General features: G+C 38.4%; 1 protein-coding gene across 6 annotated transcripts in view; it reads left to right on the top strand.

Moving 5' to 3' along the window:
• Positions 1-15,993, top strand: part of LOC132008405 (leucine-rich repeat-containing protein 4C) — a 1,212,627-nt gene that overhangs the window by 315,219 nt on the left and 881,415 nt on the right. For all 6 annotated transcript variants that reach the window (XR_009401630.1, XR_009401629.1, XR_009401631.1 and 3 more), the window contains one exon: positions 5,338-5,481. The gene's annotated coding sequence lies outside the window, so the exon portion shown is untranslated. The remainder of the gene's footprint in view (positions 1-5,337; positions 5,482-15,993) is intronic.

Here is a 15,993-nt window from a genome sequence, read left to right as displayed (position 1 = left end):
GTGACTCCCAAGTTTCTGTGGTACCTACTTTACTTATTATTTTAAGGACATCATGCTTTTGTTTCCAGTTCTTTTTCACTAAACTTTAAGGAAAAAGTCTATCCTGGCTCCTGAGGAATGGACTTGATACAAATTGTGTAGATATGTTCTAGCTTTCATTTTCCAAATTCTTCAAAACTGTCAGGCTGAGTGAAAGGGATAATGAGTGGAAGGAGCATTTTTTCCCTTGGATTTTTAACACAGAAATGATATTTTTATTCATAAATAATCACTGCTAAAATAGAGCAGTTAACGTTCTTGTTAATGACTAAATGTCTGTGTTCACAGATAGGAAATTAGATTTTTTAAGCATTTCCAAAGAAACAGTAGAATTTGAGAACAGAAGAGCTTGCTGTTTAGCAATCTCCCCTTCTGAGCATTTATGCCTACCTTTGGTTAAGTTCATGGCGAATTAGTAGATGCTGCAGAGTGGGGAAGAGAGTTCCCTGGCCCACTGGCACAGCTGAATGGAGCACGTTTAATAATCTTATTGGGTTTGAAGGAGTTGGCTTGTATTTTCTACTGAAAAGTACTTGGAATAGGAAGAAAATTTGGATTAGGGGGTGAAATGTTCTCGACCTGTGTTTTACTTACTAGACATGTAAGTATCATAAGACAGTATCTCTAATTCTTCTGTTGCTTCCTCTCTAAATTGATACTTGTATCTACCATCTCTATCTAGGTGATGGGGATAAAGTGAAATCCCATGTTAAAGCACTCTTTAAACTTTAGGAGGTCACTCAGTTGCGATTTACCATTTTTGAGATTTGCTCATTGCCATTGTTATTATCTTAAACTCTTCTGAGGGTAAAATTATCTTAACCCCCCAAAAGAAGCCAGTAGGTTGTTTTTATACACAACTGTGCAGAACCCAGTGATGGGCATTTGGATTTCACAAGTCAGTTGCATAAGTATAGGAGAGAGGGGACATGCTGTGGCAATCATTCACATAAAAACGTTTGGGGCGTTGAGCTGATCTCAAGCTTAATATGAATCCTCCGTGTGATATGATGGCAAATTTCTGGCCCTATCAGGAAGACGAGTTGGTATGACATGGGAAATTGTACTCTCATACTCCTCTGCATTGGTCCCACTGCTGTCCCCCCACCCAGAATAGGGTGATTCTTAGCACAACATTTTAAAAGATTTGAGGGTAGTGTGATCCCAGGTTGATAGGTTTATGAAGAAGCCTAGAAAAGATATCACATAGGAAAAAATTAAGTGAACCCAGGGAAGTTGAGAAAGAATGAGTAAATTTGTCCTGTCCTCCACTGAAAACAAGGCTAGAATCAGTGGTAGAATTTATAAAGCACCAGATAATATTTCAATATAAGAAAATGTTTGTAAAATCTAGAGTTGCTTGAGAGCGAGAAAAGTGCCTCATTGGGTAGAGAATTTACTGTCCTTGGAAGCACTTCAAGAGAAGCTGTATATGTATTCTCTAACACTTATATTGTGTGAGAATTTCCAGTTGTTTTGGAGTTTGTTATTGGAGGACCTAGAGGTCTTCTGACAATTCAATACATGTACGTCTATTGTACTCCAGAACACTATAAAAGATTGAGAATAGCCAAAGCATCATTTTCTGAAACTCACGGAATCCTGATTTCAAGAGATATCATTCTTAGGCACCTGGGTGGCTCAGTTAAGTGTCTGCCTTCGGCTCAGGTCACGATCCCAGAGTTCTGGGATAGGGCCCCATATCAGGCTCCCTGCTCAGCGGGAAGCCTGCTTCTCCCTCTCCCACTCCCTGTGCTTGTGTTCCCTCTCTTGCTGTGTCTCTCTCTGTTGAATAAGTAAATAAAATCTTAAAAAAAAAATACCATTCCATTAAAAATATGGTCTACTCATAAAAATATGATTAGGGAGCTCTGTATATTATAACTCAGCTTAGAGAATGTCAGTATGCATTGGCAGACTGAAAACTCTTCTAACAATAAAGGTATCTATTATATATATGTTAAGCCAAAGTTTTTCTTTTTCTCTCTTTTTTCTTTCCTTTTTTTTTTTTTTTGAGATTATTTATTTATTTATTTGACAGGGTGTCGGGCGGGGGGACATTAGCACATAAGCAGGGGAGTAGGAGAGGGAGTAGGGAGCCCAAAAATGGCCTCAATTCCAGGACCCTGGGATCAAAACCTGAGCCGAAGGTAGATGCTTACGGACTGAGCCACCCAGGCACCTGAACCAAAGTTTTTCTTAACTTACTTCACCATACAATTTCACATAGTCACTGTTTCTTTCTTTATTTGCTTATTATCTCTATTTCCAACTAATTATTAGGAAAAGAAACCATGTGGATATATGAAAATTCTTAATAATTTTCTAAAGATCTAAAGAATGATCTAGATCCTTTCTTAAAAATAAATATTTATTTTTCATATTGAGGTATAGATAACATATGTTATATTAATTTTAAGTATACAACATAGTAATTTGACAGTTCTGTACATTACTGAATGCTCACCATGACGAGTATAGTTACCATCTCTCAACATACATTATTATAATATTATTGACTATATTTATATGCTGTAATTTTTATCTCTATGACTTATTTATTTTATAACTGGGAGTTCGTACTTGTTAATCTCTTTTGTCGGTTTCACCTTTCTCCCAATCCTCCTTCTCCCTGGCAACCGTCAGTTTATTTTCCATGTTTATGAAACTATTTGTTTTCAGTTTTCTTGTTTTTAGATTCCACATATAAATGAAGTCATATGGTATTTGTCTTTCTCTGGATGACTTATTTCACTTAGCATAATACCCTCTAGGTCCATCCATGTTGCCATGAATGGCAAGATTTCATTCTTTTTAATGGCTGAGTAATATTCCATTATACATATACTATGTATTATTATAATATTCCATTATATATATTACATCATATATATATTCTCTTATATATATTATATGATATAGTTAATATTCATATATATATAATCTTCTCTATCCATTTATTTGTTGATGGACACTTGGGTTGCTTCCATATTATTGGCTTATAAATAATATGGTAAACATAAAGGTGTTTATATCTTTACAAATTATTTTTTGTTTTCTTTGATTCCTCTTTTTAAACTTATATATTAATTATATTAATTGAAATTCAGAGTTATTTTTTGTCCTCAAACAATAAAGCAGATTGCACTATTTAGCACAATTGATCTACCTTCTTGGGGTAGGAGAAGAGATGAGATTAAAACAAGATACTTAGAGTATCAGCCCTTTCTGGCATCATTGCAGTTATTAGCAATGACTTCTAAGAAACTTGAGAGCGAACGTTTCAACAGAACCAATGGCACGTTGGTATTTTCCACCCTACTACATATTGAAGAGTTGAACTGTCAGCTCACTAAAACCGAAAGTCCCCGGATGTGTTCACGCGTGTTCTGATATTTTCCCAATAGTTCACCTCACGATTTAACTTCAGCACACATCCCTCAGGTACCAGAGCTTTTGTTTTTTGTTTTTCCATTCCTCCAGTTTTCTAGTGCACTGGTTCCTAGGAGTGTTGTTCCCCTACACTTTGTAGGATTTTCTAGGTGAGACCATTTGCTACAGATACTAACACCACTTATGCTATGTTTTCAGGCAAACGCTTCTTAAATTTTTGACTGTTTAGAACCAGAAATCACTGACCTACTTGGACTTGATCTCTGCCTCCCGTATCTGAGTTGACAGGATTTGCTCTATGATTCTGCTAACATCTCCTTCCTCAATGTCTTCCTTTTTACTATGCCCTCTAGTGTGTGGCTAACCCCCCTAGGCTATGTGTTCTAACCCCATTCTGTGATCTCATTCTGACAGGGCCAGATAAAATGGTGAGGTTAATAAAGAGCGTCTTTACCAACAGGCATCCACTTATGCCATTGTGTTGGCTTACATCCATTTCTCCATGTGATTATACTCTGGGTTGAATTAGCTAACAGTTAGTAGTGTAGCAAGTATTTAATTGGGTAGTATAGGCTACTGGGTAATGAGAAGGGGAGGATCCAAAGACAAATTTAAAATAAGTATTTTAAGAAAAATGTACACACGTGTTTATTGGAAATTTGTCACAGTGCCTGAATACAGAAGTCGCCATTTTCAAATTTCGTAATTGCAACATGGATGTAGAATAGGTACTACTTGTCAAGCCTGCTCTGATTCAACGTGAGAGAGTTTCACAGGGCACAAAAGTCATAGCTCTGTGAAACTGTGAGTATAATAAGATTAAGGACTAAATTACTTCATGACTAATATATCCTATAAAGCCATGATTCTTGCAACAAACAGATGGCACTCTAAAAAAGGGCAATTACAGAAAGTTTTAAAAAGGGGATCTCTATGAAGAATCATGGAGTAAGAGTAACCAACAGGAGATGGTAAATCACCTGTAGGCAAGGAACAGTAGGTGGCCTCTACTGCCCTTAGACCAAAAGGGCAAAGACAGTACGTGGTTATCACAATCTTGAAAGCTGTAGTTTTAGATGACACCAGGTAGCCTGATAGGATCTACCGCCTTCATAAAGGAATACAGACATGCCCAACAATGGTCTAGCAGGGAGGAGCCTGAGGAGTAAATACTTGGCTCTCTTTCTTCCAAACTTCAGTCTAGCCAGGGCCTCCACTATCTAACCTGACCTAGAATCTAGGAGACAGCGGAGCCCAGATAAGGACATAAATAATGATCTGCTATCTGAGGCACATAGTACAGTGAGAACAGTGGGGGGAAAGTCAAACAAAAAATAGCCAACCCAACTCCCAATACTTAATACCATGTCTGGAACTCAGTAGGTATTTGTTGAAGACATGACTGGCTGGCTTGGATGGTTGGAAGAATGGATTGCTGAGTGAATGAAAAGAAAAGAACTTTTTTTTTTTTTTTTCATTTTTTTTACGAACATTTATCATTTTTTGGCAGCTAACTTTGGATCCACTTGTATGAGGAATTTATGATTGTATGAGTTTTAGTACAGGGCTGGGCTCTTCCTTCCATTGTAGAAGCTTAAGTGGCCAGACCTTTGCTACATATTGTCTATTATTAGGCAGTCCAGGCCATCAGATGCTCTGGACTGAGACTTGAAATCAGGAAGAGAAATTTTAGCATTGAGTCTAGCATTGGCAGTAGCATCCACAGTGGATGTCATGGTAGCTATACCAGCATCAGCTCTCAGTGTCCAAAGGCAGCACTAGCCATCTGTTGTTCCAGACACTAAACTTCCCTTGGTTTCTGCTAATTTTAGGGCTTTCTTTCAGTCTCCTCTTGATTCTGTCTGTTCCTTCACCTCCTTCTAATAAATGTTTTTCCTCTTTAAGGTCACTGGAGTTTGAGTCCATTGTTTGCATGGAAAAATAAAAAGAAGATCTTTTATATTGGTCCAGGACCCAAAGATACCAGAGCAAAATTTACCCTCTTCCTTTAAAACTCTGCAAAAGGATCCTGCTGCTATCTTTTTGAAGGTAAAAGTTTCTACATATCCCTATGCTAGTTGATCTTTAACAGGTAACATGGAAAATTCAGCATTGCAAAAGGAAACGAATATCCCCAGCCCACTTACACAGAAGTTGTTTATTTTAATAGTTGGGACCTGTTAAGCATAATTGTATTTCATCTGAGTGACCACCGTGAAAGTCCTCACAAGAAACATAGGGTTCAGGATCCTAAAAGTCATGGAGACTGCCTTGTAGAACCTATTTGTCTAACTGGCATATTCAAAAAGCCTAAATTATGTACAGTAGATTCTGACCTAATCTCTTGAGATTTTAGGGGCCATAAAATGGCTTGAAATTTGGGAAATCCTCCAACAGGTCATCAGACAGAACAGCAAAATTGTTCAGTCACTTAAGGTGTTAAGCACAATTTACTTATCTAAAGTAAGTAAAAAATGGGATTACCTTCATTTTACAGAAATCATCCCCATATCTTGCTCAAGTGCGGCAGACTCTCCTTGGTGACTTCTTCCAGAAAATAATTTAACTTCAAATAACTCCTCCACTCCCTGGCTGTGTGACTTTAGGGTAGTTACTCAATCTTGTTGCATCTCACTTTTTTTCTATCTGCAAAATTGGGATAATTATAGTACCTCTATCATTTATTGGAAAGGAGGATTGAAATGACTTAATTCATGCAATATACTTAAAACACTGCCAGACATAATGAGTGCTCCATAAATGTTAGCTAAATGATACATGGGTATGATCAGTAAGGAACAATAAAAAAATACAGTGAAACAGTTCCAGAAGAACAAGAATGGAGGTGAAGAAGAACCATGGACGATAATACACTGTTTAGAGTATGATAAACTTGAGATTCCTTGAATTAACCACGTATCATTTGTTCACATGGTTCACAGTTTCCCTTATAAATAAGCAAGTAAGGAAAAAAAAAGAAACATGGAACAAAGGCTTAGGAGAAGCACAACTATTCTTTGTATAAAGATGAGACAGGGATTTCTTTCAGAAGTCTTCATAAATAGGACACTGTATGATGCAATGAACGATGTCCTTGGCAATGCCCTTACAATGACTGATGAGTTCCACAGGGCTGTTTATTTTTTAACAACCCTCAAACTAGGTCAATGGCATTACAGGAAAGTTGGTTTTACTAAATAAGACAGATCCTGCTGCTCCCCACGTGAAAGAGATTCTGGATGTGGAAGAGAGAAGGGGATTCTGTCTTCCCCAAGGAGGGAGAAGCTACTGAATGGCTGATGGATGGGTGTGAAGACTAGGAAAGGTGAAGCTGAGTTTATCCATTGGGATGTGAATGAACTGGCCATGATACAGACAATGTAAGGGCTATAGGGCCACACAAATGGCTGGTAGAGAAAGGAATGGACACAGACCAAAATCTAAATAAAGAAGAATCAGTGCTTAGCTCCTGGCTTCTGTCAGAAAGGAACAAGCCACACATTCTGCCTTGCTTTCTTTGATTTTGGTTCCCACCTCCCTGTTTTCAACTTCAGACTACAGGGCTTTTGAAAGCTTAAAGTTCATTCTGCAGCATGTTGGATGTCTGACAACTTTTTGGGGGCTGAGGAAGCTGTCAAAATAAATTGCCATCATAATGCAAGAAGGAAGCCAAGCTCCACATCCCTCTTGATGCTGCAAATATGCACACTCAGCTAGAAAAAACAGCATTGTGCTTCAGTAGCCCACTGGATTAAGGAGATATATTGGTCAAGGGTGAATTTCCAAGGACATGCCTTTGGAATTTCTGTGCAGTTCTTTGGTTTTTGCATATAAGTCAGCTTCATTTTCTTGGGGCAATGCTTTTATGATGTGCACATCTACATTTAGTAAAGGGATGAGCCATTCTAGTAGGAGTAATTTTTAGAATTATTGCTGAAATTGTTTCTTCCTTATCTTAGGTCAGTCACCTTTAACATTTAAATGCCGACTTTTAGCATATGAGAGTTTAGCTGTTATCAATATCTTTCACTATTAAAATGGGTTTTATGATCCATGGAGTATTTAAATCCCCATTTTTATTTTAAATTCTACCAGTCTGATAATGAAAGTAAAATTAGCTAATGTGAATTTCCCTTAATTCCTAACTAATAAAGAGACTTCCTTCCACTTTTGAAATACTTCTGTTGGTCCATTTTGTTCTTTTTTTTCACAATAATAATGATCATTGGGGAAGGGAGGTAAAAGGTTTGGCTTGTACTTTTCATTGATTTAATAATGTCACAGTAAGATATCCTACAACTTAACAGTGTCTTTGACTTTATGTTCTACAAATATTTTCATTAGAAAATACAATATAATTATGCTAAAGAACACAAAAATAGTGACAACATGATACTTAATCCTACCAATGTTATAAAGCAATGTCTTTTTTACATGCCACTTTTTACTTGCATGCATAAATTTGCATAATTCCAATCACAGTATACAGACTAATATTTACATTCTGCTATTTTCACTCAATATTCTATCATAAAATATTCATGATTTTACTGAGACATCATCATTGCCACATTAAACTTGCCTACTGTTTTGTTGTGTGATGCCTAATATTTTGTTGTATTGCTAAACATTTGTATCAGGAAACCATTCCAAAACTAAGTGCCTTAAAATAAAACCTTTTTTTTTTTTTTTTTTTAAGTTCTCCATACTGTGGGTCAGCAATTTGAGCTGAGCTTAGCTGGATAGTTCTTCTGGTCTCAGCTGGGCTCTCTCATGTGTCCGTAGTCAACAGCAGATCAGCTAGATGACTTTGCTTTGGGGGAGTTGGCTTGTTTTCAGCTAGAGCAGTAAGGATGACCCTGCTATGAGTTTCATCCTCCAGCAGGCTACCCGTGGGCTCGTTCGCATCGTGGCTGTCAGGGTGCCAAAAGGGAAAAGGAACAACTTGAGTTGGAACTGGACAAATTCATTTTTATGGTTTTCTCTTGGCCAAAGCAAAGCCTGAAGCCAACCCAGCTTCCAGTAGTGAGAGAGTAAGTACAATTCAGTTTCTTTTTTTTTTTTTTTTTGTAAGTTTTTAATTTTAATTCCAGTATACTTAGCACACACTGTTATGATAGTTTCAGTACAATTCAGTTTCTTGATGCTGGAGCTGCAAAGTCCCATTGCAAAGGGCTTGACTACACAGCGGGATAGAAACAAAGGGACATTTGGGTGTCAATAACATTGATAAAAAGTTTAAGGTAAATTCCTGGGAGTGGAATAGTAAATGAGAGGTAAGAATGTCATTATGGTACATTCAAATTAATAGAGGGATTTGAGTCATTTTCCTCCATTTGAACAACTGTTGATGTTCTCACTTTTTGCAGTGTCTCAGCCCCTTTACCCACCAACCATTCTGCATTTTCTCCAAAAGCATAGTGTATATACCTATTGATTTCCACTTACTGTGTAATTACTGTGTGATTGGACTTTGTTAAACTCTATATGAATTAACTTAATTCTTCTGGGACCTGGTGATGGAGGTATTTTATTATCCCAATTTTATAGCTGAAAAACCTGCATCTTAAGGAGGCTAAGCAGCTTGCCCAGAGTCACACAAAATACAGATGGTGGAACTGGGACTTGAATCATTTCTTTCTTTTTTTCTAAATAATTTTTATTTGAATCCAAAGCCTGCAGTATTGAATACTATGTGTTCATCTTTCCTCATAATGATTTGCATTCATATACATATTCCTTTAAATCTAATATGGCTGAGCACATATTAAGAGCTAAATAAATAGGAAGAGGACCATCCTAAAGCTTTTGACTCAGAAACAAAAATCTCGCCTGGGATGTAGATAAACTGCATCAGTAACATGTTCATAAAAAGGAAGCAAAGCTCTAGTTAAAAAATTGTGTTTCAGGAACACAGCTCACGGGCTAGAAAGCCTTGGTTATCAGGCAGATAATTCAGACAAGAAATTAGAAATGGGGGCCAAGTTGAGTATTGGCTATTGGGTCTAGGACACATATTGTCTCAGACATGAGACAAGGGTCAGAGCCAAATGGGATGGATGGTTAAAGGGAGAGTAGTCTCAGTAAACCTTGGTGCTGATATCAGTGGGCCACAGTGCCTAGGGAGCAGTTCAGTCAGCTTGGTAGAAAGAAAGTTTACAGTTGAGGCATCCAAATAGTCACCTGGTATACAGGATACCATATATATGTGTATATATACACACATATATGAATACATATGCAGTATATATGTATATATCTGTGTCTATCTTTCCCCTCTTCCTCAGCCTCAAGTGACTAATTATTTTATGCTGAAACCTCCAGCAAATTTTAAAAGATGCAGAAAATCTTCTCCTTTGTGAATTGCTGAGTGGCTTTCAGAAACCGTCTCTGCCTATGGTATAGTTTAGACAAAACCGTTATCCCTCCAAACCGTGCAGTAACGATGGAACACATGCCGCTTAATGTAAACTCACAGCCCAGCGCTGGGCAGACACAATTAGGCTGTCATCTTCCCCATCAGCAGCAGCAGGAGAAAAATAAAGAAGTCAAATCATCTTATTCATATTTATTAGGAGGCTTTGCAATGGACCTGATGCCCCAATGCCATTGACATTTTTCTTGTGTTCTTGGCTCCTGAGCTGACGACCAATTTAAATTAATCCATTCATAACCTACAAGAAACGCTGACTTTTATAAGCGGATAACACCCTAGTGTCCCCTTCCTTGCTATGCTTCTACCAAATACACATATTCATTAATTCTAAAATTGGCATCATGAGTAGATACCCTGTGTAAAATTCAAAAATATAATAATAAGACTGAACCTATGGGCAAATAAAATCTTCAAAAAATTCACTTGTCTGTCTTTTGATTCTGTGTCTGTGTACTATAACCCCACCTGTGCTAATTCCTACAACCATAGTAATGAGCACATAGTAAAAACATGCACATGTGACCATGCCACACACTCACATCTGTGTCTTTCTGGCCACTCCAATGAGAACTCATCACAACCTCAAGTACATGGAATGTGCTCTGTCTTCCTTTTAATTTGCATTTTACAAAAATCTTTATCTCTACATTAATTCTCATGTGCAACCATTGAAGGAAAAGACAGTCAGTTCCCTATATATGAAGTGACAATATGCAAAAGGCAGGAAGGAGAGAGAACAGGAGTAAAACTCTAAAATGACAGTAGTTTCCCTGTCATTGCAGAGAGAAACCGATGCAGATTTGTTTATAAAATTTTATAGACACAAGGAGAAGGCTTGCTCAGTGTGCATCGCCTTGATTCAAAGCCATTATTCTGACTCCCCTGATTTAATTTGGAGTACAGCCCCAAACCGACCAGGGAGGAGATTAAAGATCTGTCACCTCCTGCAAACAAACCCCAGGCTGCCCTGCCCACCTGAGAGACAGCCCCTAAGACAAGGGAAAAACACATTCTCCTTGTTCATCCAGATCTCAGCTGTCCTGGCTGGGGCTGTCAGGGAGCTGCTGATTTCTGCCAGAGTGCCTGCTCTCCAGGAGATGCTGAGATTAGAAACGGCCCAGAAAGGCTCATGTGTCCCTCATGGAGTTATCAGTCAGGATGTTGTGAACTTACCTCATCCACCACAGAGGTGACATCCTGAAACATTGGCTTGCCAAAGAGTCGGCGGGACCATGACAGCTCCTGGCTCTTGTCCTCCTGGATTCATTTACTTCCCAGATAGTGAATGCAGCACATTAACCTTGTCTGATGAACTTCTGCTTATGTTTGTGAGGGTCATTGGGTGTTTCTCTCTGAAAGAGATAATGAGCTAAGTGTTTCTGGTACTTTCATCACCCCCTCTCAACTTGGTTGTTACCAGATCTCTTCTCCTAAAGAAATCTTGTGTTTGATGTTTGAAGGGATAGCACTGAATTTGAGTAGATTTCAAGGATCTGTAATGGACAGAGCATTTTTTTCCTGTAAAGTTGATCGTGACAGATAGCCTGCACCAAGCGTATGGGCCAGCTTTATACTTTCTCAGCATCAGGTATGGAGAATATAGACAAGGAGAGGCTGCTTTTCCTTGTGCTTCTTGAGTTAGGGTTACGTGTTTGGCATGGCAGAGGTGCTCCCTTGCTACGATGAGCGTGCTCGTTCCAAGCATAATGGCACAGAATTTAATGTTTCAGAATTTTAAGGAGAAGAAGAGGGGAGCCCCAGCTCTCACGGCTCTGCATGTGTTTGTATTACCTTCTTTTTTCTTTGCTTCTGCTTTGTCAAAAATGGAGAAACTCTTCAGATTTTGATAGGATAAAATAAATCCTTGAGGAGATTTTAACAATTGGTCTCTTATCTGAAGTCCTTGAAAGTGCCCAGAGACTGATGGTTGTGAATTCCAATCCCGATGTGTTGACAGAAAGCAGCGCTCATGGGCCCCTCCCTGTGCCAGGCTCATGCTACGTGCGTCCACCTTTTACATTCTCCTGGGCTCTCACCACGGTTCTATGAGTCAGTTAATGATGAGTTTCATTACTTACAGCTGCAAAGAGGCAGAATGGAGGAATTATCCAGCATATGTAAGGGCTTTGGAAACAGCTTGACTGCTCAGATCATGATGCCGCCCCTTAATAGCTTTATGACTTTGGACAGGTCACTTAAATTCTCAATCCCACATTTTCTTCATTTATAGAATATGAGTAAGAATAGCATCTTACTCCTATACTGGTGATGAAGATATGAGCTAAAACATAGATCTAGTTAGGGGTGCCTGGGTGACTCCGCCAGTTAAGCAGCGGACTCTTAGCTTCAGCTCAGGTCACGATCTCAGGGTCCTGAGATCGAGCCCCATGCTAGTGCTAGGATAGTGTCTGCTTGAGATTCTTTCCCTCGCCCTCTATTCCTCCCCCAACTTGCTCTCTCTTTCTCAATCTCTTTCTCTAAAATAAATAAATAAAATCTTAAAAAGTCCACAACATTATAGATCTATTAATGTAAGGTCTAGCTCAGTGGTTCTCAAAGCAGTCCCCTGACCATCAACATCTGCAGCTTCGAGAAATTTTTTAGAAAGGCATGTTCTTGGGTCTCAACACAGACCCACTGAATCAGAAACCTTGGGTGTGGATCTCATTAATATGTTTATTAATAAGTTTCCCGGGTTATATCTGATGCTTGCTAACATTTAAAAACCATTGGAACAGAACAAAGCAAATACTTAAAAGACACTAAGGAAAAAATTGCCCCCTTTTAAAAAAAGAAATTGGTTCTGACCTTGTATATGTAGTGAACATTTCCCAATGTTTTGATTAATAGAAAATGACTGAAGAGTCAAGAGGAGATGAAATATTGACATTCAGTACTATGGAAAGATATTTTAAATAATGGATTGATGAAACTTGTGATAAAGGAATAATAAAAAGTTTTGAGCATAGCATTATATACATAGAAGGCTGTCGACACTTACCACATGTGGACTAATTTGGTGACCTCAAGTATATCAGAGATGGTTAAAAAAAAAAAAAGCTACAGTTTAGCTTAATGCTTAAGAGTACAGCTTAGGAGTCAAATCTCAGCTCCATTCTTTATCATCTCACCCATATTGGGTAAGTTATTTGCCTTCTCTTTGTCTTAGTTTATCTATTTGCAAGATAGGAACAAAAAATCATATGTAAGTTTGTTGTGAGAATTAAATTCAATGTGTAAAAAAAAAGGGTAACAGCTCTCAACAAATTTGTTCTAAAAAAATTAGCTATTAATAGTAAGCATGTCTTTTGTGCTTTATATTAAATCATTTAATCCTCCCAATAATCACACATAGCACCATTATTACTGTCCTTTCTGGCTGGTAGGGAATCTGGGGACCAGGGAGGTTGAAACAGAAGCCGTACCTAACTCTGCTGTTATGTGCTGTACTGAGGATTCAAACTGGACAGTCACATTCCAGAGCTAAACGAAGATGGGCAGATAGTTATTGATATTTCTGACTTCTCGGGAGCAATACGGACAACTAAGTGGGTTGCAAAGAACTCTCAGATAAGTTAACTATGGAGGCATTGCTCTGGGTTTTCCCCAAGGAGAAAATGGCATTGTCTTTCATCTTTGGTCTATCCTGTTGCGGAAGAGGAAGGCTTAGAGACCATATCTCTATGGTCTCTCTGTGTGGTCTTATTTCCTCATATCTTGAGGAAATAAGCAATTAGAAGAGAGAAGAAAGAACACTCCAAAGGTGGGGCAGGTACTCATTCTTAAGCTCATTCTTGAAGAGATGAACGAAGGGGGTTCCTTTGGATTGGGCTTAAGAGAAGAGCTTCAGTGAGGACAGATGGTATTGTGGGAGGGATCTGACAAGCTGTTTGACTCCTCTGGCAAATCTCCTTCCAGGCCTCAGTTTTCTTATCTATGAAATGTGATGGTTGAACTACCTGAGTAATAAGGTCTTCTGTAGTTGTTGTATAAAATAATCTCTTTTTTTCTAGGTTTCAAGATAAAGGGGCAGTATAAAAGAGGGGATATATATTTTTTTAATTTTATTTATTTAACAGAGAGAAAGATCACAAGCAGGCAGAGAGAAAGAGAGGAGGAAGCAGGCTCCCCGCTGAGCAGAGAGCCCGATGTGGGGTTCAATCCCAGGACCCTGGGATCATGACCTGAGCTGAAGACAGGCTTAACCCATTGAGCCACCCAGGCGCCCCAAAGAGGGGATATTCTGAGAAATCAGGGGAAGAGACTTGCCAATATTGGGGTTTGCCACTTGATCAAATCATAGCTCAATGCCCTTGACCCCTCAATGTTGTGACCCTGGGATCAAAGCAGTGTGGATTTGCTTCTAGCTTCAGTTGTAGCTTTGTTTCTCTTTCTGAATAAAGCTTCTGTTATTTTTCTGCAGCCATCTCTAACATGACAGTTTACTTGATTTGGAATTATATGGACTTGCTTTAAGAAGAGCATAGTGAGTGCATAAAGCTATTTTTTTTTATCAGCTAAAAATCTATTAGTAAACATTATTTTACTCTGAATCCCACCAATCTCGCCACTTTTTTTTCTTTTTCTTTTCTTTTTTTTTTTAAGATTCACATATGTATTTTAGAGAGAGAGATATGGGAGGGGCAGAGGGAGAGAGAGAATCCTCAAGCAGACTCCCTGCTAAACACGGAGCCTGACACAGGGCTTGATCCCAGAACCCTGAGATCATGACCCAAGCTAAAACCAAAAGTCAAACACTCAACCAACTGTGCCACCTAGGCACGCCCCATTCTCACCATTTCCTAACACAAGTTTCTCCAATCATGTAGTAGAAAAGTACAAGGTAACTGCACGCCTCAAACAGTATCCTATGATGAGTGGGGAGGGAATGAAGGAGGTGGACGAAGGTATAAGAAAGATCCCATTTAGATAAATTGAGATGAAAAAAAAAAAAAATCCTGCTTCTAAAAAGTACTACATTATCCAAATAAAAGGAAGAGCTTTGTGTCAAAAAATTAGTGTTGCCAAGCAAAGGCTTGGAGGCTCAATTCCTATATGTAATGGTCACCTGAATTTGAGTTTTCTGAATTTGAGTCTGGCAGTGAATGTGGATAGGCTAATTTTTCCTAGCAACTCCTCAGGCATTAAGTGTACCAGAAAGCCAGTAAATACATTTTCTATTACTCTTGATAGGTTGTTAATTTTTATGGAAGTCAGTCATGATAATGATCTGGGTCATTGTAGAATACATGGAAGGTTTACTTCATATTTAAAATGTATGTTTCCAGCGGAAATAATCAGAACCTTTTAAAACAGGGACACATTCTGCCAAGAATCAATAGTTCAGACAAAAGGTAAAGCTTTCTGAATTAGCAAGATATTAATGATTTTATGAAAATGTCATTTTATACCTTCAACGGCACATATCCAAATTAATGGACAATAATACCTTTGACAAGTAGATATTCTAATGGGTCTATCTGAATAGGCCTTCTTGGAGCCTAAGTATAAATCTGACTGAAGTGCCATCAAAATATAGACTCTTTGGGAAAAAAAAATGAACAAAGATACTTCTTGGCCTTCATATGAGATGATAACACCACAGACAGAATTCTGATAATAATCAACTAGAGAAGCTTAATTTTTAGATTAAAAATTAGTGCCTGGGGCTCCTGGGTGGCTCAGTCAATTGAATGCCAGACTCTTGATTTGGCTCAGGTCATCATCCTGAGGCTCAAGAGACTGAGCCCCCTGTGGGGCTATGCGCTCAGCAGGGGGACTGCTTAAGATTCTCTTCTTCCCTTTCTCCCTCTGCCTCTCCCCCTGCTCACACACTTTCTCTCTCTCAAATAAATAAATTAAAAAAAAAAATAGTGCTTATTCCTAGCATCAAATTTTGGTAAGGCTGTAAATGGGAGGATGGATAAGTAGGTTAGAGCCTGGTTAGGCTATGTCAAGCAGAGGTCAAACCCGGACTCCAAATACTGCAAGACTAAGAGGAAAATGAGGGTGTAGGCATCTGTCTGTATGTTCTTTTTTTTTTTTTTTTTTAAAGATTTTATTTATTTATTTGACAGAGAGATCACAAGTAGGCAGAGAGGCAGGCAGAGAGAGAAAGGAGGAAG

This window comes from Mustela nigripes, unplaced genomic scaffold (genome assembly GCF_022355385.1).
Source record: "Mustela nigripes isolate SB6536 unplaced genomic scaffold, MUSNIG.SB6536 HiC_scaffold_148, whole genome shotgun sequence".
In the NCBI taxonomy this organism is placed as follows: domain Eukaryota; kingdom Metazoa; phylum Chordata; class Mammalia; order Carnivora; family Mustelidae; genus Mustela; species Mustela nigripes.
Note: the sequence above shows the minus strand (reverse complement) of the source record. Positions and strands in the feature narration are given on the sequence as shown.